Source organism: Helianthus annuus, chromosome 12 (assembly GCF_002127325.2).
Source record: "Helianthus annuus cultivar XRQ/B chromosome 12, HanXRQr2.0-SUNRISE, whole genome shotgun sequence".
NCBI lineage: Eukaryota > Viridiplantae > Streptophyta > Magnoliopsida > Asterales > Asteraceae > Helianthus > Helianthus annuus.
The window spans coordinates 154,899,159-154,926,440 of record NC_035444.2 but is presented as its reverse complement, the minus strand read 5'-3'; the positions used below and the strand labels follow the sequence as shown (position 1 = coordinate 154,926,440).

At 40.0% G+C, this 27,282-nt stretch overlaps 1 protein-coding gene and 1 long non-coding RNA gene across 2 annotated transcripts in view; one reads left to right on the top strand and one right to left on the bottom strand.

Annotated features, from left to right (window-relative positions):
* The first annotated feature begins 1,068 nt into the window (after window positions 1-1,068).
* On the top strand, window positions 1,069-4,588 carry LOC118484663. Its single transcript, XR_004873840.1, has 2 exons — window positions 1,069-3,508; window positions 3,573-4,588. It is a non-coding gene; the product is annotated as an uncharacterized LOC118484663 (long non-coding RNA).
* A 1,742-nt stretch (window positions 4,589-6,330) lies between these two features.
* Window positions 6,331-27,282, bottom strand: part of LOC110895973 (protein LSD1-like) — a 52,426-nt gene continuing 31,474 nt past the window's right edge. Inside the window, exons 6-7 of the transcript XR_004873835.1 lie at window positions 6,752-6,806; window positions 6,331-6,669 (exon numbers count right to left, since the gene is read on the bottom strand). The gene's annotated coding sequence lies outside the window, so the exon portion shown is untranslated. The remainder of the gene's footprint in view (window positions 6,670-6,751; window positions 6,807-27,282) is intronic.

The following is a 27,282-nucleotide window of genomic DNA, read 5'->3' as shown; positions in this document are numbered from 1 at the left end:
ATATCATTTTGACTCTATGTACCAATCTAGGTGATTAAACTGATAACTCAATACAAGTAACTTTTTATATAAACAAACTTACCAAAACTTTTTTTCACTTATTTACAAGATGAGATTGTTTTCTCAAGCATATAACTTTATATGCTTTACTTTAGATTTTATATAATGAATCTTTACGTTTAGCAAAGAGCTTCAAAAGTGTTATTTCTAGATAAAGTTTATAAGAACAATAATCATTATTAGACCATGTATAGTGGAAGACACAAATAATGTCCTCACCCTTGAGTGTTTTGCGTCATGTGGCAGTCCAGTCAGCAATGAGGCATTATGAAGCGTTTTTCTAAAATGGGTGTAGTCTATAATGGGGATATGGGCATTGTGGGGCATTATGTTAAAAGGGGCGTAAAGAGTTAACAATAAGGAAAAATTACAAGTTTTGTCCTTTATCTTAATACCACTTGTCAGGCGGTGTTCTTTTTAACAAATTTTGACAAGTTTTGCCGTTTACAAGGAATTTTGTTGCACGTTTTGTCATTTAGGCTTAACCCAGTTAGATTTTCTTGTTAAATCTTGTCACCAAAGGGTATTTTAGTCTTTAACCCATTTATTTCAAGAGTCAACCTTAACATATTTTGTTTTATTCTTTTAAATAATATTAAATGAATGGATAAAAAGACTAAAATATCCTTGGGTGACAAGATTTAACAAGAAAATCTAACTGGGTTACGCCTAAAGGATAAAAACGTGCAACAAAATTCCTTGTAAAGGGCAAAACTTATCAAAATTCGTTAAAAAGAACACCGCCTGATAAGTGGTTTTAAGATAAAGGACAACACTTGTCATTGGCCAATAAAAAAAAAGGTATTGGCCAAACAAAAAGTAGAATACCTGTCATTAGCCAACAAATTGAACAAGAGGCGTGGAAAAAAGATCGCTCTAGCCATTTTTTTTTGAAAAAACCGCCTAGTGGTCGGGTGTGGGGTGTGGGGTGTGGGGGGGGGGGTTTCTTGGGGAAAAACGCCCAAAAACACCCTACGGGTGGTGGGTTACCCGATAAATTTTACAACGGTCATTGTTATTGATGGTTAAATATAATTAATTCCGCTGAAGATTTTAACACATGTATTTATATCTACTAAATGTTTGAGTTTACCTTTTTAATAAATAACAATCCAAATGATAAGGTGATGCATATTTTTAATTGCAATCAATCAGTTGGTGTCGGACGACAGCATGGTTTGGCCGGCCCTAGAAGATAACACTGGCCTAATCTCCTTTTAACAACGCCATTATTGTAAAGAAGATAACACTGGACTAATCTCCAATTGCTTAACTTTTCAACACACAGTTAACACTTTTGATCGGCCCACTTCCTAATCTCTATTTGAATTATATGTTGTAATTTTTTATGATGTGTGGTAATATGGTACGAAGAACAAGGAATCAAAAGAAATTAAGGATACTACCACATAACAACATAATTAGAAAAAAGCAGAAAAAACATGCAATGACAACCCACCACTAGTTATCTCATGCATGGCATGCATGTACACGCATAGAATCCATTTGCCTTTTTAACATAACAGCCCAAACAAATGTATTCCATACAATCCTTTTTAACAGCCCCTTTATTGTAAAGAAGAGACCACTCGCCTAATCTCCAGACTCCAAATCCAATTGCTTAACTTTTCAATACACGTACAATTAACACCATTAGTCCCACTTCCTAATCTCCTGCCTATTAACATTTTTCTTTACATGGTTCTTTTCAGGGCCGTCTCCAAGAACGATAACAAAATTTTGGGCCTCGAGCGAAACAAAAAAATTGGGTCCACTTATTATAATATAAACTCATCAGCTATATATCAAGAAACCATAGTACGATGATAATTGTTACAAAATAAACAAAACAAACCAAAAATGGTGTAGTTTGATAAAATATGTTTATACACCCATATATATATATATATAAATATGTGATTCAAATTAGTGATGTTTTAGGCATAACATGTCGCGTAATCTTACTTTATAAAACATTAATATTGTTTTTAGAAAATGAATCGTTACAAAATCATTAACTAAAAATAAAAGTTAATTATGGGATTTGAACTCATGACCTTAAGACTATAACCCTAAACATTAACCAATGAATCATATAATCATCTTGTTAACTAGATCAAACTGTTAATTAATTAAGTGGGTTGATAAATAAAAACGCAAGAGACTAATAGTTGAAAATTGTTTAAATAAAAATGCATATGAGGGGATTAGAAGTTGTGAGCTTGGTTTTCAAATTTGAGTGTCTTAACCATTAAACTAGCTTCATTTTTTGTTATTGAACTTATTTATTAAATATTTAACATAATAGTGCTCACTTAAAAATCTAGGCCTTGAAGTTTTGTCGGGCCCTATAAACCCTTCAGGCCTTGGCATCTGCCCAGGCTGCCCAGCCCTAAAACCGGGCCTGAACACGTCAAACAATAATGTCAATAAACGAAAATAAAGATCTAAAGAGGTTGACGACACACATTGAACAAAATAAAACAATCAAAAGTCAAAACTGAAAATGCATAAAATCATCTCGAGTATTTTCCGTTCTTTGAGGTTGGATGGTTAAATTCCTTGTTGCTAACATCATCCACATCCTTGAAGTTACTTTGAGTTGTAGAATTACCTATAGTTGAGTCGCCTTCAAAGTTGTAAACATCAAGCAGTTTACGCTTGCTTATTTTATTTTTATAAAACGTTAAACAGATTTTATCACCAATGTTATTTGCATCATCATTTTTAACGGTGCTAATAGGAGTACATTTTTTGTCATCTTTATGGATGTTTCCCTAGGACAAATGATAAAAGTGAGTAAGTAATAACCAAATGTTGATTAAATAGAAATATTCAGTAATGTAATAATTTCTTGATTGTATAACTAATACCTCTTTAACCTTCAACTTTTTGAGCTCTTTAATAATTGAGTTATCATCAGTAATGTTTGTAACACCATAAACTTTATGAAAAGTTGCCAAGTTATTACTTGTTATCTCAAACTTAAAAGCAAACATCTTCCCAATCATGTGTTTAAATCAACTGCAAATGTAATGTAATCAACATCCTGAAAAACATCGAATTATAGTATTTCATATATAAAACAATAGTAAAAAATGTAACCATAAAAATCTATTATATAAAATTTAAATATTAAATATTCATACGACAATTGTGTTTTCCTCAATCAATTGTTTTGCAGATTTAAGAATAAATTTCTCAATAAGTTGGTCAGCTGGATGATGAAATGATATTATCGAAACATCAGCACTAATGTCTTCAACTTGAAATTTGATCTTGAATCTGGTGAAATTTTGTAAATAAAAATTATAAAAATACGATTACTTAATATAATATTAAATATGTATAAAAATAAATTACTTAGTATATTAACAAAAAAAAAAACCGAAAAAGTATAGTAATGATTTTAGAATACCTTGCCACCCGGTCTACAATTATTTAGGAGGTTTTATCACTTTATGCTTTAAGACTACACTTAAATGACGTATGGACCCGTTTGACTTTAGAAGGTTTTATCACTTTATGCTTTAAGACTACACTTAAATGACGTATGGACCCGTTTGACATGTCTATACATGTGATTCCTTTTGTTTTAAGCTATATTTTTAAGATCCAACATAACCTGAATTTACAAGTCGATTTTTTCAAATTTGTTAAAGATAAAAAAGTGGCATTTTTTATTGTGTTCAGTTGAAGTGTTCTCTATTTATCCTTAATATTCTGTTAATTAAACTGTTTTCTGTTATTTTGCAGCCATGGTAACTCTCTCCAAATCTTTTTGTTGTAAGATAGTGGCTTGAAATCGGGCTAGTTATAGCCTCTTTTTTCTTCTTATTACAAATCACGTAAAGAAAACAAAACTTCAGGTTAGACGACTACATGCTTGTAATATAGTACTAGAGCTATCATAAGCATCATCGTCATTGTTTAGGTTTACATCTCTTGATGGCTGTATTCCAGTAACAAATACATGGTCTACACCAGGGGCGGAGCTAGTGTATTAAAAAGGGTAGCACGGGCTATCACTCAACCCCGTCTTTATACCGTTTTCGTAGTGTAAAAAAAATCCAGTTTTATACAAAGGATACCCTTAATCCCAAAAAAATGGGATGCCCCTTAATTTTTGGGCTAGCTCCGCCACTGGTCTACACCATGGCCTCAAAGGCTGAACTGGCCTTTCATGAGGATACAGACTATTTTGAACTTGTAACAAATGTCTACAAAGGCCTTGCTATAAACTGTTCAAGTGCTAGAACCGTAATGGATATGAATGCTCGCTGTGACGGATTATTGTTTATGGTATTTCTTCTTATATGCTAATGAGATCAATTCTGATTATATGTTATTGAGCGCAATAACCGGCTCGATAGAAAGCGAGCCTAACTCAGCTCGGCTCAGTTTGACTCGCTCGTTAGCTCGGCTAAGTTTAGCTCAGATTAATTTACTTTTACTATATTTGATTTTTCTGTACATATAAGATATTACAAAAAAAAAAAAAAAAAAAAAAAAAAAAAAAAAAAAAAAACGATTATTATGTACATGCATGTAGAGTGCAAATGGATATTTATGGCATATTTGGGAATTCATCCTAATGAACTTATATTGTATATTTTATTGAAATTTGAAACTTATTTTGTGTTTGGTTGAATTTGATTTTAGTTTGTAATGTATTAGGTTAACTTATTTTGGATATGTTTTTTTTAAATATCTATTAACAATTTAGACTATTGAATTTTCAAAGATATCTTTTAAATTTTCATTTTAAAATCGTTCAAAGATATCTTTTAAATTTTCTTTTTAAAATCGAGCTAAACTAAGTCGAGCCAAGCTATCTCGGTTAAAAACTAAACGGAGCTTGAGCTTCAAGTTTCAACGCGGTTTCAAATATGAGCCGAGCCGGCTCGGTTTATAACGAGTCCAGCCTAAGCTTGCCCTGGCTCGGCTCGGCACGGCTCGTGAAGAGTCTGAAAAATATGTATTTCATCTTTTTACAAGGTAAATAATATGTATAGATTGACATTTTCACAAGTTGTGAACAAACCAGCTCTAAGCCATAAGATCTGAAGTTACATGGGATAAGAACACTGGTGTAGAAATTCTAGCGGCTATAATAGCCCTGGTTCTTCTAGCCGGATGTAATAGCCCCTGGTGTAGAAATTCTAGCGGCTTTTTCACCAATAGCCACAAGATCTGAAGTTACATGGGATAAGAACATTGCGAAATTTAGCATCCCATCAGGGAAATCAGTGGCTTGCCCCCATGTGGCAGCTGCAACAGCTTTTGTAATGTCTTTTCATCCCAAGTGGTCTCCGTCCGCAATCAAATCAGCTCTAATGTCTACAGGTAACTGGTACTTAAATTATGTGTTATGTCCTTGAGTGTGAGCATGTTAGCATATCCTACCCAAGCATAACACTTATTGAGTTGTGTATAAACTAATCTTATCATTATCATACATTTGCATGTAATCAATCTATTATGAGATCATGCCATCAAACACCCACTCATAAATATTAGAGTAGATTGAATCTTATCAATGAACATGTTTGCTTCTTTTTCTATATAATGACTAATTAAAAGATAACCTGAACTGCCATCTCATTCTTTTTTGTTATTGTGTCATAGCGAGTTAAATGCTTCTCTATACTCAGAAGGCCATAGATCCAGGACTCGTCTATTAAAACTTTGTCCAGGAGTATTTTAAGATATGGCGCAACATATCTCAAACTCTAGGAAGTGTGATCCACAAAAATGCTAGTTGCCCTATGAAATTGGCTACCAAAGATATAAACTACCCTTCTATGACAGTTGAAGTAGTAGCGGGGGAGTCATTTGTGGTGTCTTTTCCTAGAAGCGTGACCAATGTAGGTCGAGCCAATTCAACATATGTTACACATACAGAAGGAGACCGCTCAAAGTTGCAAGTTAGTGTGGAGCCCAACACTTTGCAATTCACAACAATGAACCAGAAGAAGAAATTTATGTTAATTTTTTTAATTAGCTTAACATTTGCTTGTCCTAAATTTTTTTGTTAGCTTTAATATCTCAATAAGAACTATTTTTTATCTATACTATATTACTAGTAGGGTGCCCGCGCGATGCGGCGGGGACGACACTTTGCATTGCGGCACTCATTTCTGATAGTTTTCTTATTCGTATAATATTTTTATTATTGTGGTGGATATATGTCATAAGTGTTACACATGTCTAGAATTTTAATTATCAAGTAATTCAAGAAACCATTGGTGTAATAAAGTAACACACGAATAAGAAAAAATAATCTTAAACATAATTAAAAGTTATATAAAGTAGCACACAAATAAGGAAAGATAAGTCTTAAACATAAATGTTGAAAACTAAAAGCTCAAATTTCAAGTACTTGCATCACGAGGTTAAAAATTTAGTGATCATATGGCTTAAACATCTCAAGGATCTCATCCATATTGTCACGCCACCATTTCTCATCATCGAGATCAACGTCCTCTGGAATTTCTTGTATCTCTTCGTGTTTGATTGTTACATCTTTTGGAGGATGAGTTTCTTCTTTGGTCTCCTCTTTTACTGATACATCAGTAGTAGGTGCTGGTGCTGGAGCAATTTGGAGAACTGAAAGAAATGTTAAGTATTTTAGTTACATATGTTTTATCATGTAATTGCCAGTTATATGATATGATAGATAGGTAGATACCTGACACATCTTCCATTTTGCTCTCTGTCTTATCCATAACAAATTCTTAATCAATCTGCAAGAGAAAAATAAATAAGTGAGTAAAAGAGACCAAAGTGTGTAAAATAATAACATCATTTATACTATATTTAGAATGTAATTGCGTTAACCACCAAATGCATAAAAAATCATCACATTCTCACTCACAAGTATTTCATTCGTCACGTAACACCTCTCGATAGACAACATTTGAGGTGTATACCCCGTCTCGTCTAAAGTCTTTGGCAGGATGTAAAAATACCTTTGTATTAGCACGTGATATCCCTCTTGATAAAGCGACATAAAGTTGTCCATACGAAAATACTGAATCCGGAAGATAAACACCAATATGCGGAATTGTTTGACCTTGAGCTTTGTTGATTGTCATGGAAAAACTAAGTCGAATGGGGAATTGTTTTCTTTTTAGCTTGAACGGGAACATGTCGTCTTCAGAAAGACACAAAGGGATTCTTGGCAAAAATACTCTTTTTCCGGCATGTTGCCCGACAGCTATCTCAGCATCAATAACATTACGCTGGAAGCCTTTACATATCAATCTTGTGCCATTACACAAACCATGTGATGGATCAATATTCCGCAACAATATTATAGGGTAATCGATTTTTAAACAAAGTCTGTGAGGCGGCAAACCACTAACAGTTAGTGAGTTTAAGAACTCGACCGGATAGAAGTTGTGGCGATCGTCTTCGACTTCATCGAAACTATAGTAAACCTTTTCATCCCCTTGAAACATGTCAATCATTTGATCATTGATTTCGTCAACACTCTTAGTGGATAATATTGCTCTAGAGATTATATAATCAGAAGAATATACATTACTTTGAATTGACGAAAAGACTGCATTGATCAATTCTTTTATAGAGTTTTCTGGATTACTGAAAGGAATTGTCATGTCGTCTGGTATGCGAATATAGCTTCCTTCGATCGATTCTTCAGACCGATCACCGACTCTTAAAAGAAAATCAGAATACCATGGATCATTTAGCGCTCTCATGTTTATCGTCAACCGCATCTTTTTAGTCAAATGCCAAAGAGGCGACATCCGCAGGCTGGAGTCTACAATCTGTGCTCTAGTTCCGCGTTTAACAACCGGTAACACTTGTCCAAAATCTCCCCCCATAACCATTGTCTTTCCACCAAATGGGAGTCTAACACCTGTAATGTCTTGCAATGTTCGATCGACTGCCTCTATCGCCTGACGTTTTGCCATCGATGCCTCATCCCATATGATTAACCTTGAGGACCTAATTAGTTCAGCTACCCCACTTTGTTTTTTTATGGTACACGTCGAATTGTTATTAACACAAATGGGAATCTTGAATCTCGAGTGGGCCGTTCTCCCACCTGGCATATTATTAGCTGCGGCACCTGATGAAGTTGTCGCAAGAGCAATAAGACCACGTGAACGTACTTGAGCAAGCAGAGCTTTGTACAGAAATGTTTTTCCCGTTCCACCCGGACCATCTATAAAGACCACATCTGGACGATTATTATCCACATGTGCCATGATCTCATCAAACACTCTTCTTTGGTCTGAATTAAGTTCATCTATGGCAGATAAGTGTTTAGGTTCCACAACTATCCTGTACTCCTCTTGCACCTCACTCTTCTTTTGAAATCATCAATATTTTTACCCATAGATTGTAGGATGACCCTGATGTCAGTAAGAACCATATTTTGAACACGTTCCACACTTTCACATTGTAACCTGTGATCTTCAGATAGTGCATCAAAGTGATCATTCCATAGCTTACGAATATCATCAGGTTCGCAGAAAATCATTATTGTTGTGAATAACCTTCTAAGAGCATTGGGAAACTGAAATAGAGACGCTTCTGTGAGACATTGCGATAGACTATTATCATTCTCTATCAAGCCTACCTCAAGAGCTGCTTTTCGAAATGACGTGTACTTAATACCATTAACCGTATAAAGATCTTCAAAAGAAGTAGGTCCTCTGATATTACACAACAGTAGGCGTAAGTAGTACCTTTCCCCTTCGGCTGGATTGGCACTAACAATACGACCTCTTTGTGGCCTAGTACCACGAGGACACCAACGACGTGAGGATGCATTCCATGTGAAGTATCTCGGGAAATCCTTATACAAATATTGCCTTGCCGATTCATGCCCATGGTTATACTAAAAAAACGCAGTCAACAAGGTTCTCTTATCTCTTTCCCTATCAATAATTTCTGACATGATATCATTTTCTCTAAATCTAACCATCTGCTTGTTCGGGAGATGAAGTTGTAAGGCCAAAACAGCAGGATAGATATGAGAAAGAGGGAAAGAAAATATACGCCACATAGCCTCCGAGGGGGATACGTAGCGTGCATCCTGAAACCTCTTTATCTCATTAATAACATCTGGTGCGTCTAGATCAACATGAATAACCTATTTATCATGCCCTTTGTATATATATTTGAACAGATATTTAACAGATTTTATACTCGAGCAAACCTCGACATTCATGTGGCAATTATACATCATTAAAAGCCTTGGGTTATAAGGGACAACCCATCTGTTATCAAGAGTTTTTCCTCGTACGTCCACCGTTATTCCAGTGTTTCTCCTTCGATATAATGGATATGCATCTTCTCCTTGTGTTGTCTACTCATTAAACTGTCTAGGATAATGAAAGCGACATACCTTTGGATCACCCTGCATACAAGGACTCTCTGTCCGTAAATTTCCGCATGGACCATGAATCATGTGCTTGACAACAACCTCGTGTAGTTGTGGATGTCGTACCTTGTCAGGAATTTCAGCACAAATTACCTTATCATAATGGTCTGGATTATTAATTTTGTATGGCGGGTGCATGATAAGGAGGAAATGTGCATGCGGCAAACCACGCTTTTGACACTTAATGACATAAACGTATGCCAAAACCTCTCCGAGTAAATTTTCTTAAAGAGCTGCTCCTAAAGATCCTTTAATTTAGCACGAAATATTCGTGAAACAAGATCTGGACGATCTTGTGCGGTTTGACCAGGTTTCAAATTACATGATATCTCGGGCCATTGAGGATTACACGTCATCGTAAGGAATAAATGATACGTGGTTGAAAACCGGTGTTCGTTATTGCATAACTCGATGTTTTTACATAAGTTTTAATTTCTGATAGCCTACTTCTAATCAAAAATGTATTTTGCAGGTTTGATGGAGTTTAAGGAGCTTTGCGAGAGTTTTACGAGTCACTGGGTCGAAAACTGGAGCACCGGGTCGCGTTACGGATCAACCGGGAGCACAAGAGGTGAAAATGAGAGAAACAGAGATGGAGAGTGTGACAACCCGAACTTTCAAGGTTAGTAGCGCAATCCTAACTCTTCGTTATTCCTCTTTAGCGTGCCGTGCTTGTATCCGTACTTGTATGATTCTGTTTAATGATTGTGGTAGTCTTGTTAGAATTATATGTGTTAGTATAATCAGACCGCAACGTATATGTGTTTGTTTGAGTAAGAAACCCATTGTCATAATTGATCGAACTTGGCCCATATACGGTTCCGCATTATGGTTATAATCGGCCCAAATCACAGTCTTGATCCAAAATCACAGTCTTGATTGACAAACATGATCGGCCCAAATTACCATTTGTTTAGTAAGCATAACCGGCCCAGTTCCTTGTCCGTTTAACTACCTGTACACGCGAATTAAGTGTGATCACAAATTAGAACTAAAACCCTACTTTTCCCTCACTCAAGTTGCGTCGGCAGAAGAGAATCCCACTCCCCCCTCGAAGCATTCTCCTGGTGAATCGAGAGTTTTGGTTAGTAATGTTATTTTATCATTTGTTGCTTTGTTTTGTGGGGCCAATACCTTGTTAGATTGCACACATAATATCAGTGCATGTGCTATGCATTGAAAGTGCAGCCAACTTGAAATTGATCTCTGTATTGTCGGCTAATGTTTCAAATATGCATGAAAGTGTCAGTTGGCCATGTGGCTGTTGATGATAGTAATGATTGATCCATGAGATGTCTTGACTTTTAGTGAACATTACTTGGAAATAGATGAACTAGTCTCATGCTGTGATGATTTATTTTGATTCATGATTTCCGGTTGTATGATAAACTGTTCTCGTATTATACATATTGGTGATATAAAGGTTACATGATAAATAGGATGGTAGAATGATGATCGGGTGATGTAACCTGGTAGTATGATCGGATATGTGATAGTTTAGTCTAGACATATTGATTCAGATTTGTTGCTCATTATGTGGAGATAGTTACGTGTATAACTCGATCAGAATGTATGCAATAATAATTGTAATAAGAACATGCTTCAGTGTCGCCTACTAATATGTTTTGAAGGTGTGTTAGAATCGTGTAACTGATCCGAATGTTGAGGGTATAGATTACTTACACATGAGGTTCTAAGTTCATAAATCACATAACATTATCTTTGACTTGGTGCATGGCAATCATAGTGGGGTTATTTATGAAAGCATGCTCTGATTGTTTATTAGATAGCATGATAGAAATGAATGTGGGTCACTGTTATAAACATGGTGCACATAATCTGGACCTTTTATTTGGACCGAACACTCTAACAGTTACATATATATTGTTTGGATTATTAATGTGTTGAATGAGGTTATAAGTTATTGGTTGGGCTAGTGCTAAATGGGTGGGTTGCATTCGAGTGGAACAGTGCTTAAAGCACAGTTGGGCCGGTTTGGTTTTGGGCTCGGGAACGTAAAATAGTTATGGTCTGCTTGACCCATGTCACTCGTGTACCTAACCCGACAAGGCCGATGGGCCACACCTAAATAGATTGATGGGGTTGTCATGCTTGTTAGCCGATTATGCATAAGAAACAAAGTAACGTGCAACCTGAATAATTATTATGTAACATGTGGTCCATTGGAGATCGTACACTTGTTATGATAAACGGTAGAAATATGTGTCGTATTCATTCGTTGCTTGTGAATTATGTGACAGTTTACGTGATACAATGTGAATACAAAACTGATGTATGATGATAATCATTCTAGGGTTGGTCGGTCAACAGTAAACAAGTAACACGTTTAACCGAGCAAACCAAAAGTGAGTTCACTACATTCGAGCATGCGTCCCAGTGGTTGGGGACAGTCAGTGGGTATCCCGTGGAGGGATAAGTCTTTTGGGTAAAAACGGATATATTGGTTAATATTCTCACCTATCATTCTTGTAAGTCCCTTATTATGTTACCTGGAGGGAAACGGGTATTAGTTGGTAGCGCTACTTAGGTTTGGCACCCTCACACCGCTCCTAGATAGGACGGATGTGAACTAATGACCCAGTCGTGGCCCAGTACTAGATAGGAGAACGTGGGAAGGGCAGTCATGTATTTCAGGAGCCGTCTTGTTCGGAATTGAGATATTAACAATATTACTTGCATTGGTTATTGCACTGTTTTACATACAACTGGTAACAAACGTTTTCTAAAACTGTGAACTCGCCAGCTTTGTCTGATACACTTGTTACATGCTCGCAGGTCGTTAGGTACTTGGAAACAGGAACTTGCTGGCTGGAGGGCGAGAGTGGTCATAGTTGCATTGATGGGTTTATTTATCAAACATTTATTTACCATGGTTGTTTGGAAAGTATTTATATTATGATACGTTAACGCTTCTGCTGAACTTGATGGTTTTCGAATTACTTATGTTTGGATTTTATTACTATTAAATGATGAAACTATATTTTAAACTTATGGATTCAATGTAATTGGTGGCTCATTACTAGGGGTCACACGCCTAACAGGGATACTCCCTAAGTGGTAATTTGAGGGTGTGACAGTTTGGTATCAGAGCCACTGGTTATAGTGAACTTGGTTTTAAAATGTTTTACAAAACCAGACTATAACTGAACTGATCCGACATTGACCATGACACTCAGCTCCAGGAAGCAAGGTTCGTCTCTTGTTTACTATTGCATAGCATATTTAGTACATACTCATGATTAGTATCACACTCAAACGCACACCTGATATTACAATACGAATTTCTATGTTATCGGTCTATGTTACGTGTTTTAAGAGTAGGACTCTTCTTGAACTTACATGCTCTATGTTGTGATGTCATTGATCATGTTGCTTGAATTTGGGGAAACCTTTTAACACGAGTTGGGAGGAACTGAGATAAACATGCAACTTGGGTTATTATTATGGGTGCACACATAATAACAACGTGGGGTGCATGTGAGTCCCAGTAAATCTCGACTAGTGTGAAAAAGGAATTCCGCGTTGTTAGTCAATCTTGTATTAGAACCTCGAAAACTGTGAATACCATAGCAATACTTGGCATCTACTTGAACTTGTCTGTTAAATTCGTTCCTTTTTCCCATATTTATAGAATCATGAACGGATGTGGTGGAGGCCGTCGTGGTGGACGTGGTGGAGGCCGCGGTGGTGGACGTGGCCAAATCAATATGACACAAGCTGAGTTAGCGGATTTAATCAACGCCCAGGTGGCTGCAGCCTTGGCAGCTTATCAGGCTGGTACGACATGTACCAAATACTCTTTCTCTTTGAGTCGTATACTTGAGTCTTACTTGTTGTTATATTTTCTCTCATTAATAGGTCAGCCGGCGCCACAAAATCCGCCTCACCCACCTGTTTGCACGTTTAAAACCTTCATGGATTGTAAGCCGCAGACCTTCAGTGGGACTGAAGGGGCTGTAGGACTCTTGCGTTGGTTCGAAAAGGCAGAGTCCGTATTCGCGATGTGTAACTGCCCGGTTGGGGACAGAGTGAAATTTGCTGCGGGCACGCTCGAAGATGGTGCCTTGACCTGGTGGAATGCCCAGGTTCAGCTGTTAGGCATCAAGGCGGCGAACGCCACTACGTGGGACGACTTTAAAGAATTGATGAGGGAGGAATATTGTCCTCGTGATGAAATACAGAAATTAGAAAACGAGTATTATGATTTGAAAATGGTGGGATCCGAAATTGAAGCATACGTGAAGCGATCGTATGAGTTGGCTGACTTGTGTCCGAATTTGTCTCGACCTATGCCTCGAAGAATTGAGTTGTTTATCAAGGGATTACCTCCACGGGTGAAGGGTTTGGTTACTGCGGCAAACCTTAATAACTTAACTCAGATTGTCCGTTTGGCTCACAAGATCGTTGATCAAGAGGTGGAGAGCAATTCACTACCACCACGTCTTTCTAGTACTACCACAGCCGCTACTACTTCCACTGCACCTGCTACGGATAGCAAGCGTAAGTGGAACGATATGGACAAGGGGTCCAACTCTGCACAGCCTCAGAAGAAGACGGATACTGGCAGCAACCGTAGTTTCAGCCAGTCATCGTCAGTGAATCAAAACCAGAGTAACAAGTCAGGGCAGGGATCATATGCGGGGAAGCTACCTTTGTGCAACAAGTGTAACTATCATCACAAGGGACAGTGTGCTCGGGTTTGTCATCGGTGTAACCGATCAGGGCACGTGGCTAGGGATTGTAGGGCTACACTTCCAGCTCAGCAGCAGCCATCACAGCAGTCGGGTAGACAACAGACTCAGCAGAACCAGGGTACTCAAAAAGGGTGTTCTCAGTGTGGGGCCGAGGGGCACTTCAAGCGAGATTGCCCTCAGCTGAAGCAGAACACAGGGGGTAACAACGGGAATAACAATGCGGGAAACAATGGGGGTAATGTTGCGCGTGGGCGCGGGTTTGTGTTAGGAGCGGGGGAAGCGCGGAACGACGGCAACGTGGTTACTGGTACGTTTTCAGTAAACGGTGTATTTGCTTGTATTTTATTTGACTCTGGTGCCGATTGGAGTTACGTGTCTTTGGGGTTCAGTTCTCAGTTAGGGTTAAGTCCTACACCTCTCGTAATGAAACACATTGTAGAGATAGCAAATGGTAAAACAATCGAAGCTTCGCATGTCCTAGTTGGGTGTAAACTCGATCTTCTGGGTCAAGTATTCGACATTGACCTACTTCCCATTACTCTTGGAAGCTTCGACGTGATTATCGGTATGGACTGGTTGTCCAAGTATCAGGCGGAGATTCTCTGTAAGGAGAAGATCGTACGTGTCCGCCTTCCTGGTGGAGAATCTTTATTGGTTCAGGGTCATCGCAGTGGGACCCCAGTTAGTATTGTTTCAGCAATGAAGGCTCAGAAGTATCTGCGTAAGGGCTATCCTGCTATTTTAGCCCTTGTCACTGATTCACAGTCTGATGAAAGGAAGATTGAGGATCTTCCAGTTGTTCGTGAATATCCTGACGTATTTCCTGAGGAATTCCCTGGTTTACCTCCACATCGTCAGGTGGAATTCCAGATCGACCTCGCCCCAGCGGCAGCCCCGGTTGCTCGTGCGCCATACCGTCTTGCGCCAGGGGAGTTGCAGGAATTGTCAAACCAACTCCAAGAGCTGTTGGATAGGGGTTTCATCCGACCTAGCTCTTCCCCTTGGGGAGCCCCAGTTCTATTTGTGAAGAAGAAGGATGGGTCTTTTCGGATGTGTATAGATTATCGCGAGCTCAACAAGGTGACGGTTAAGAACCGTTACCCTTTGCCTCGTATCGACGACCTGTTTGACCAGCTGCAAGGGTCAAGTTTTTATTCAAAAATCGACTTAAGGTCGGGATATCATCAGGTGCGAGTCAGAGAGGATGACGTTCCCAAAACAGCGTTTCGGACGCGATACGGTCACTATGAGTTCTTGGTTATGCCATTCGGGTTGACCAACGCACCCGCGGTCTTCATGGATCTCATGAACCGCGTGTGCAAGCCATACCTTGACGACTTCGTTATCGTTTTTATCGACGACATTCTAATTTATTCCAAGAACAAGGAGGATCATGAGCGGCATCTACGCCTTATCCTAGAACTCCTGAGGAGGGAGCAGTTGTACGCGAAATTTTCTAAGTGTGATTTTTGGATACCGGAGGTACATTTTCTGGGGCATATAGTTAATGAGATGGGCATACATGTGGATCCTGCCAAGATCGACGCCATTAGAAATTGGGCGGCACCAAGGAATCCTTCGGAGGTGCGGTAATTTCTCGGTCTAGCAGGGTATTATCGTCGTTTTATTCAGAACTTCTCGAAGATTGCTCAGCCACTCACCTCATTAACACAGAAGAAGGTAGTTTACTCTTGGGGAACGAAACAGGAGGATGCTTTCCAGCTTTTGAAACAAAAATTATGTAGCGCGCCAATTCTATCTCTACCAGATGGTACCGAGGATTTTGTGGTTTATTGTGATGCTTCGATTCAGGGTCTCGGTTGCGTGTTGATGCAACGCGAGAAGGTGATAGCTTATGCTTCTTGTCAGTTGAAAGTACACGAGAAAAACTACACGACACACGACTTGGAGTTAGAAGCAGTGGTCTTTGCACTGAAGATTTGGAGGCATTATCTGTACGGCACGAAATGCACCATCTATACTGATCACAAGAGCCTTCAGCATATCTTCGACCAGAAAGAATTGAATATGCGTCAGCGTCGTTGGGTAGAGTTGTTCAATGATTACGAGTGTGCCATCAAGTATCACCCAGGTAAAGCTAACGTTGTAGCAGATGCTCTTAGCCGCAAGGAAACGAAGCCGAAGCGTGTTCGTGCTCTACAGCTTACTATTCACTCTGATTTACCCACACGGATTCATTCAGCTCAGGTCGAGGCCTTAAAGGTTGGAAACATTGAAGCAGAGGGTTTGCGTGGTATGAACAAGAAGTTCGAGCAAAAGTCTGATGGCATTTACTATTTTATGGGGAGATTATGGGTTCCTCTGTTTGGCGATCTCCGCGAACTTGTGATGGATGAAGCACATAAGTCTCGATACTCTGTTCACCCGGGATCTGATAAGATGTATCAGGATCTCAAAGTCTTGTATTGGTGGCCGAATATGAAAGCTATCATCGCAACATACGTGAGTAAGTGCTTGACCTGTGCTAGAGTCAAAGCAGAGTACCAGAAACCTTCGGGTCTACTCCAGCAGCCAGAGATACCCATTTGGAAATGGGAACAAATCGCCATGGATTTTGTTATGGGATTACCGAGAACGCAGGCTGGGAGCGATACTATTTGGGTGATTGTCGACCGTCTCACGAAGTCAGCACACTTTCTGGCAATCAAGGAAACAGATAAGTATTCACAGCTGGCAGCAGTTTATCTTAAGGAGGTTGTATCTAGGCACGGGGTACCAACTTCTATCATTTCAGATCGAGATCCGCGTTTTACTTCTGAGTTATGGCAGGCTATGCACAAATCGTTTGGTTCACGCCTCGACATGAGTATTGCTTATCACCCACAGACGGATGGTCAGAGGTGAGCGCACCATTCAGACGCTTGAAGACATCTTGCGGGCATGTGTGATTGATTTTGGGAAAGGATGGGAGAAACATTTGCCATTGATAGAGTTCTCCTACAACAACAACTACCATACTAGTATCAAGGCAGCTCCGTTCGAAGCATTGTACGGGCGGAAATGCCGTTCTCCTCTCTGTTGGGCCGAAGTGGGAGACAGTCAGATTACGGGTCCTGAGCTTGTATTGGAAACTTCGGAGAAGATTGTTCAGATCAGGAACCGCATGGCAGCAGCGCGTGACCGCCAGAAAAGCTACGCCGACAAGCGTAGCAAACCGTTAGAGTTTGCAGTAGGTGATCGAGTTATGTTGAAAGTTTCACCGTGGAAGGGTGTTGTACGTTTCGGGAAGCGTGGCAAGCTTAATCCGCGATATGTTGGGCCATTCAAAATCCTGGAACGGATCGGTAAAGTCGCTTACAAGCTTGAGTTACCTGCTGAGTTGGGTAATGTCCACGGTGTCTTTCACGTTTCGCAGTTGAAGAAGTGCTTGGTTGACGAAACACTAGTAGTACCGTTTCAAGAGCTCAAGATTGATGACAAGTTGCAGTTTGTTGAAGAGCCTATTGAGATCATGGATCGGGAGGTCAAGGTACGTAAACATAGTCGTATTCCGTTTGTTAGAGTTCGTTGGAACTCAAGGCGTGGACCGGAGTTCACATGGGAGCGAGAGGATCAAATGAAGCTCAAATATCCACATCTTTTTCCCGAAGACAAGACCGAATCTAGTAAGACTGGCGAATTTCGGGACGAAATTCCTCTTCAAGTTGGGGATGATGTCACATCAGAGAAAAATCCGCAACAATTCTAATTATCCTTTCACTCTTTCGTGCCCACTTGTCAAATTTCGGGACGAAATTTCTTTCAAGTTGGGGATGATGTGACAACCCGAACTTTCAAGGTTAGTAGCGCGATCCTAACTCTTCGTTATTCCTCTTTAGTGTGTCGTGCTTGTATCCGTACTTGTATGATTCTGTTTAATGATTGTGGTAGTCTTGTTAGAATTATATGTGTTAGTATAATCAGACCGCAACGTATATGTGTTTGTTTGAGTAAGAAACCCATTGTCATAATTGATCGAACTAGGCCCATATACGGTTCCGCATTATTGTTATAATCGGCCCAAATCACAGTCTTGATCCCAAATCACAGTCTTGATTGGCAAACATGATCGGCCCAAATTACCATTTGTTTAGTAAGCATAACCGGCCCAGTTCCTTGTCCGTTTAACTACCTGTACACGCGAATTAAGTGTAATCACAAATTAGAACTAAAACCCTACTTTTCCCTCACTCAAGTTGCGTCGGCAGAAGAGAATCCCCCCCCCCCTCGAAGCATTCTCCTGGTGAATCGAGAGTTTTGGTTAGTAATGTTATTTTATCATTTGTTGCTTTGTTTTGTGGGGCCAATACCTTGTTAGATTGCACACATAATATTAGTGCATGTGCTATGCATTGAAAGTGCAGCCAACTTGATATTGATCTCTGTATTGTCAGCTAATGTTTCAAATATGCATGAAAGTGTCAGTTGGCCATGTGGCTGTTGATGATAGTAATGATTGATCCATGAGATGTCTTGACTTTTAGTGAACATTACTTGGAAATAGATGAACTAGTCTCATGCTGTGATGATTTATTTTGATTCATGATTTCCGGTTGTATGATAAACTGTTCTCGTATTATACATATTGGTGATATAAAGGTTACATGATAAATAGGATGGTAGAATGATGATCGGGTGATGTAACCTGGTAGTATGATCGGATATGTGATAGTTTAGTCTAGACATATTGATTCAGATTTGTTGCTCATTATGTGGAGATAGTTACGTGTATAACTCGATCAGAATGTATGCAATAATAATGGTAATAAGAACATGCTTCAGTGTCGCCTACTAATATGTTTTGAAGGTGTGTTAGAATCGTGTAACTGATCCGAATGTTGAGGGTATAGATTACTTACACATGAGGTTCTAAGTTCATAAATCACATAACATTATCTTTGACTTGGTGCATGGCAATCATAGTGGGGTTATTTATGAAAGCATGCTCTGATTGTTTATTAGATAGCATGATAGAAATGAATGTGGGTCACTGTTATAAACATGGTGCACATAATCTGGACCTTTTATTTGGACCGAACACTCTAACAGTTACATATATATTGTTTGGATTATTAATGTGTTGAATGAGGTTATAAGTTATTGGTTGGGCTAGTGCTAAATGGGTGGGTTGCATTCGAGTGGAACAGTGCTTAAAGCACAGTTGGGCCGGTTTGGTTTTGGGCTCGGGAATGTAAAATAGTTATGGTCTGCTTGACCCAGGTCACTCGTGTACCTAACCCGACAAGGCCGATGGGCCACACCCTAAATAGATTGATGGGGTTGTTATGCTTGTTAGCCGATTATGCATAAGAAACAAAGTAACGTGCAACCTGAATAATTATTATGTAACATGTGGTCCATTGGAGATCGTACACTTGTTATGATAAACGGTAGAAATATGTGTCGTATTCATTCGTTGCTTGTGAATTATGTGACAGTTTACGTGATACAATGTGAATACAAAACTGATGTATAATGATAATCATTCTAGGGTTGGTCGGTCAACAGTAAACAAGTAACACGTTTAACCGAGCAAACCAAAGGTGAGTTCACTACATTCGAGCATGCGTCCTAGTGGTTGGGGACAGTCAGTGGGTATCCCGTGGAGGGATAAGTCTTTTGGGTAAAAACGGGTATATTGGTTAATATTCTCACCTATCATTCTTGTAAGTCCCTTATTATGTTACCTGGAGGGTAACGGGTATTAGTTGGTAGCGCTACTTAGGTTTGGCACCCTCACACCGCTCCTAGATAGGACGGATGTGAACTAATGACCCAGTCGTGGCCCAGTACTAGATAGGAGTACGTGGGAAGGGCAGTCATGTATTTCAGGAGCCGTCTTGTTCAGAATTGAGATATTAACAATATTACTTGCATTGGTTATTGGACTGTTTTACATACAACTGGTAACAAACGTTTTCTAAAACTGTGAACTCGCCAGCTTTGTCTGATACACTAGTTACATGCTCGCAGGTCGTTAGGTACTTGGAAACAGGAACTTGCTGGCTGGAGGGCGAGAGTGGTCATAGTTGCATTGATGGGTTTATTTATCAAACATTTATTTACCATGGTTGTTTGGAAAGTATTTATATTATGATACGTTAACGCTTTCGCTAAACTTGATGGTTTTCGAATTACTTATGTTTGGAATTTATTACTATTAAATGATGAAACTATATTTTAAACTTATGGATTCAATGTAATTGGTGGCTCATTACTAGGGGTCACACGCCTAACAGGGATACTCCCTAAGTAGTAATTTGAGGGTGTGACAGAGAGCCCGTCGCCGACGGGTCCCAGGCCGTCGGCGACGCCCTCTAAAAAGTACCCGTCGGCCTGATTCTCCGTATACAGCAACATAAGCCGTCTGATGGTTTGCGGCGTTTCAGAGCCCGTCGGCGACGGGGTCAGGCCCGTCGGCGACGGCCCTCAATTTCTTAAATCGCGAATTTCGTTTATTTTGGTGAGGGGAATGATTTTAGTTGGTTTTTAGCATTCAACTCGGGGGTTACACTTGTTTTTTGAAGATTTGAACTTGATCTTGGAGCCACTAATCAACCACGAATCATCACGATTTCCATTCCATCCATCTCTATTCCGTCATGAATCACCAACCTCACCCGAATCATCATCAAGATCATCATCATCGTTTACAACCAATCATCCACAAACCCTAATCCTTCCACCACCATTTTCTCCATCCTTCAAGTTTCAAGATGATCTCAATCAAGACCCAAGCATCTGGTGATCAAGTTTCTTCAACCATGAGCGGCTAATCACCTTGGTTTCACCCCGGTGTAGGTAGTTGTTTAACTTAGGGTTTTGAATTGTTTCTTGCTTCAACTTCGTGACAAATTGTGTTTGATTTTTGAAACCATCGACAATAGTTTACATTTGTTTCGTATTCATAAATTGTCAAACGATGTTAAAAGTTATGACTTTACGAAATGGTTATGTGTAGTTATGCATTGTCGTGGATAGGTTTTACTTGTGTTGATTACAAAGTGCATTCTTGTCCGTTTTTCAAAACGTTGATAGTTATTGGCACCTAAGTCACGGTACACTAAATCCGCTAATCATATGCAATTGAGTTGGATCTAAAAACTTGTAGAAACCCTAGGTTGGCAATTACCGAAACCGGGTGTGAACCCTTTTTCTTATTATTGTTTAGTAATCAATTTTTCTTGCAAACGTTAATCATTAGTCGTTAATCAATTAAATCAATTCCATTAGTTTAAATTCACATCTTTCAACAAAACAAAAATACAAAATATCATAGCAAGCTTCATAATTTGTGACACTTTTTGATAATTTAATCGAATCCATTCACAAACCACATACTCTTCGTGGTTCGACCCCTTGCTACCACTAGCTATTTGTTAAGGGTAAATAGGGCTTATAAATTTTATCTTCGACCAGAGCACGACGCTTCGATCAAATTTTGGCGCCGTTGCCGGGGAGTGCGTGCGCTTTGTGTTTGGATATTGTTTGAATTTACGTGATTAACTGTTTAAAGTGCATAGTTTCTTTTCTTGTACCTTGCCTTTTTCCTTGTTACTTGGGTGTGTTACTTGTGCAGGTTACAGGTAGTGCATGCATACGCGGAACTCCGGGAGGACTTCACCTTTAGTCTACAAACTAGAAATCAAAAGAGTTGCAAGGAGGAATTTAGCAAGCCGGTTAGAGGCAACACTTGCTTATAATCAAACCACCAAAACACCACAACTCACACCGACCATTGAAACCGATTCAATGGCAAACCAAAACTCAAACCAAAACCAAAACCCGAACCAATTCCAATACCAAAGCAACTTCAATCCCGCCCAAAATGTTCAACCTATGCCTCAAGAGCGACCGGGTGGTAATAACAACAATGGACCACCCACACCACCTTTCCAAAACCGAAATCCCAACCACACCCAATGAACACCCCAACAACAAAACCTTCATCGACAAACCTCTTTACCTATCAACCTTGATGACCGAAATGTCAACTTCGACCGTCGAGGAAATCGAGATCGTGGCAATCCCGCGAATGAAGACCCGTTCTTTAATATAGACGATTTGTGGAACGCCATCCCCGATGACGAACCGTATAGTGTTCCTGGTTATCAATCACCGGAACATGTGAGTGTTCATACGGAAAATTCGGACGATGGGGGATATTACCATGATCGGGTTAATGATGACGAAGATTGGGGGTATGTGAATCAAGGTAACATCTACAATGCAAGAGGGTTTGAAGATAACGAGTTTGGCTACCAAAACGCCAATTTTATGGGGAATGATGACTATGGGTACGGGGATAGGAGAAATGACGGTTGCGAAAATAACCGCCAACCACGAAACAACAATCAAAGGAAACAGAACGATGGGTTTTACAACAACAATGCTAACCCTAACCGGATTCCTCGTTTTGTGGGAGGGGGTAATCAAAGGGGTAACCAAGGTGGCAACCGAAGAGGTGATAGGGGAGGTGATAGAAGGGATAATCGAAGGTCGGTTGATCAAGAAGTTAACGGTCCATAACGTCGTCAACAACCTCCACGGGGAGTGAATGACAGTTTTCGACCGGTGGTTACCGATAATGACTCTCCAATAGTGTGCAAAAGGAGAATGTTCGATTGTAAGCCCCATTACATTAATATACTTCCCCACTTCAGTGGGAGGTCTAATGATGAACCGTACACGGATTTGGCGGAGTTTTCCTCCATTTGCAACACTATCGGGGGGGGGACAATTTTGCATTGGAGGAAGTGAAGCTTCGATTATTCCAGTTTTCGCTAAAAGACAAGGCGAAACAATGGTTTCTTACACTTCCGGCGAATAGTATCCCGACATGGGGCGAGATGCAACAAGTATTTCTTGATGAATACTATTCAATGGCGAAGACTGATGATGCACGGGATGAAATAAGGTCGTTTCGGCAATTGAGTGAACCGTTGCATGAGGCGTTCACTCGATACAAAGAATTGATTCGGAAATGCCCATATCACCAAATAGAAAAGTGGGAATTGGTGAAGTGTTTTGTACGTGGGTTAGATGATGCCACGTGGAATCGCCTCGAGTCAACGAGCAACGGGACTCTCTTGAGCAATCATGAAGATGACGATTGGGAATTTCTCGAGCGAATGAGCAAGCGGTCGAAGGAAAAGGAATCGACCAATAGAGCTAAGAAACATCCCGTTTCCCGGTCACTTCCCGATCTTGATTCTAAGGATCGGATTTCTACTCTAGAACGGGAAATGGCTCATATGAAAAAGAAGGAGGTGAATGCGGTCCAATCCGCAGTGTGTGAGGATTGTGGGGATATCGGCCATAGGGCCGATCAATGTCCAATGGGACCCGGTGATTACACCAAGGAAGTAAATCAAGTCTTCGGAGATAGAAAGAATAATGACATGAACTCGAACACTTATCATCCCGGATTGAGAAACCATCCTAACTTCCGATATGGGAATGCCGCGAATCAAATGAACCAGAATTTTCAATCGGGCAATCAAAGCGGGTCATCATATCAAAATCGCCAAGGTGGTAACCAAGGAGGTTACCAACGCAATTACAATCAAGGGTACCAAGGTCGAGATAATAGTTATCAAAGTGGGTATCAAAGAAATTACAACAATCAAGGCGGTAATGGAAGTGGGTCAAACAACCAAGGGGGTGGTAATGATTTGAATGCGAAGATGGATGTGATGCTCTCGATGATGCATGAGTCCAAGAAAGAGAATGAGATTCGAGACAAAGCACATGAGGCATTAGCAAAACAAGTGGGCCAACTCGCGGAGGAAATGGCTCAAATGAGAGGAAGCACGGGAAAGCTTCCAAGTGACACAACGGTGAACCCTAAGCATCAAGGGTCGAGCTCAAGGAACACACGTGAGGTACCAATTAATAAAATTACTTTACATAGTGGTCGAGTCGTAGATAATGGTGTCAAAACACCATCACCCCAGTTTGTTGAAGGGGTGGTGGAAGATGCTAGTGAGGATGAGAATGAGGATGGTTAAACGGGTCAAAATAAAAATGACTTGAAAAAGAACAATAACACTCCCATTGTGACCATACCCGTCCCTAAGGCTAAAGAAAAGGGTGTGGAGGCTAATACCGCCCCTTATCCCGAAGCATTGAAGGGACCCATGAAGAAGGTTGTAAACAAAAGAGGTCCACAACAAGAAGAGTTGTTGGAAATTTTCAAACAAGTAAAAATTAATTTACCTCTTTAGGATGCAATCAAACAAGTACCGTCTTATGCTAAGTACTTGAAAGAATTGTGTACCCAGAAACGAACTCATAAATTTCCAAAAAAAATAGATTTAACCGAAAATGTGAGTTCGATTCTTTCGGGTGCACTTCCACCTAAGCTCCAAGATCCGGGTGCGCCTATCATTTTAATTCAAGTAGGCGATTTTAAAATTAACCGGGCACTTCTAGATCTTGGTGCTAGTGTGAGCATTCTACCGGGTAGTTTGTATGACCAATACGAGTTTGGTCCACTTCAGTCTTCAAACACCATCGTGGTGTTAGCCGATTTGACACCCAAATTACCCCGTGGAATTGTCTCGGATGTGATAGTAAAAATCGAAGATTTTTACTATCTGGTGGACTTTTTGGTACTTGATTATGTGGCCAGGGACCCAACCAAGCAACCTACGGTGATTTTGGGTCGACCGTTCTTAGCAACCGCAAATTCTCAAATTGATTGCAAAACAGGAACGGTTGACATGACATTTGGAAACCGAAGGTTGAGGTTGCATGTTTTTTTCCGGATTGATGAACCCTCCAGTTGATGATGAATGCTATATGGCGGACATTGTTGACACATGTATACCTCTTTGTGACATAGTCGTGGATGGGGAAAACACAATGGAGGATTGTTATATGTTTGACAGGTCATAGGTGGAGATGGATAAGAGCATAGACGAGGTGGTGAAAAGTATGGAGGTGCTTGCGGTTAGAGAGGGAAAACCGACATGGACGCACCAAGTTGAGAGTTTACCGGAGAGCATTGACACTAAATTGAAGTCGTCATTAGTAGAGCCTCCGGAGGTTGAATTGAAAGCATTGCCAAAGCATCTCAAGTATGCTTATGTGGGTGAAGGCAATACACTCCCGGTTATCATCGCATCAAACTTGACCGAGGAGCAAGAAGAAAAATTGATGGGTGTTTTGGTCACCAATCGGGCGGCGATTGGATGGACCATTGCTTATTTGAAGGGTATTAGTCCCTCAGTGGTGATGCACAAAATCATCACGGAAGAAAATGTGACTCCCGTTCGAGATGCACAACGGAGATTGAATCCGAATATGCGGGAGGTGGTGAAGAAAGAAGTGCTAAAATGGCTTGATGCGGGTATCATTTAGCCGATTTCGGATAGCCAATAGGTGAGCCCAACACAGACAGTTCCAAAGAAAGCGGGTATACAAGTCGTCAAAAATGACGCAGGTGAAGACGTAGCCACTCGGCCGGTAACCGGGTGGCGAATTTGTATTGATTATAGGAAGTTGAATACCGCAACTTCTAAAGATCATTTTCCTTTACCGTTCATTGATCAAATTGTTGAGAAATTATCAGGGCAACAATTTTATTGCTTCTTAGATGGTTATTCTGGTTATAATCAAATTGCCATCCATCCAGAAGATCAAGCAAAGACAACGTTTACTTGTCCCTGCGGCACCTTCGCATTTAGGCGAATGTCGTTTGGACTATGTAACGCCCCCGCCACCTTCCAAAGGTGTATGATGAGTATCTTTTCAGATATGGTGGGGAAGTCTTTGGAAATCTTCATGGATGATTTCTCAATTTTTGGGTCGTCATTCGAGGCTTGTTTGGACCAATTGGATAAAGTACTAAAAAGATGTGTCGAAACTAGTTTGGTCCTAAGTTGGGAAAAGAGCCATTTTATGGTTCAAGAGGGAATCGTGTTGGGACACATGGTGTCGAGTCATGGGATAGTGGTTGATCGTGCAAAGGTACAAGTTATATCCACTTTGCCATATCCCACGAGTGTTAAAGGTGTGAGGTCATTCTTAGGTCATCCGGGTTTTTATCGACGGTTTATTAAGGGTTTTAGTGACATAACCAAGACTTTGTATAACTTGTTGTTAAAAGATCAACCGTTTGATTTTAATGAAAATTGCCAAAATGCGTTTAACAAATTAAAAGAAAACTTAGTGGAGGCCCCAATCTTGCAATCACCCAATTGGTCTTTACCCTTTGAAATTATGTGCGATGCAAGTGATTATGCGGTGGGGGCCGTGTTGGGACAACGGGTTGACAAGAAACTCGTTGCCATATATTACGCGAGTAAGACTCTTTCGGATGCACAATTGAATTACACCACCACCGAAAAAGAGCTACTCGCGGTGGTATATGCATTGGATAAATTTCGGTCATATATATGGGGTAGTAAAGTGATTATTTATTCTGATCACACTGCTGTTAGGTACCTCATGGAGAAGAAAGATGCCAAACCGAGATTGATTCGATGGGTGTTGTTGTTCCAAGAGTTTGATTTGGAGATACGGGACAAAAAGGGTACCGAAAATGTGGTAGCGGACCATTTGTCCCGATTGATGGTTGATGAGGATCCTAAATCGTTAGAGATCAATGAGTCTTTTCCCGATGAGCATATTATGAAATTAGATAAGTTACCATAGTATGCTAACATTGTGAATTATCTTATTACAGGTGACTTACCGGCACATTGGGATAGACGGAAGAGGCAACATTTCATGTCTCAAATCAAGTATTACCGGTTGGAAGAACCCCACTTGTGGAAAGAGTGTGCGGATCAAGTGATTAGAAGATGCATAGATGATGAGGAAATTCCAAGCGTGTTAAAGCATCTACATTCGTTTGCATGCGGTGGCCATTTTAGTGGCCACAAAACGGGTCATAAAGTGTTGAATAGTGGTCTTTATTGGCCAACTATTTTTAAAGATGCAAATGAGTTTTCCAAAAATTGTGTAGAATGCAAGAAATTAGGGGGTATTTCAAAAAGGGATGAGATGCCCATACAACCAATCATCGTAGTCGACATTTTCGATGTGTGGGGTATTGATTTCATGGGCCCATTCCCCAATTCT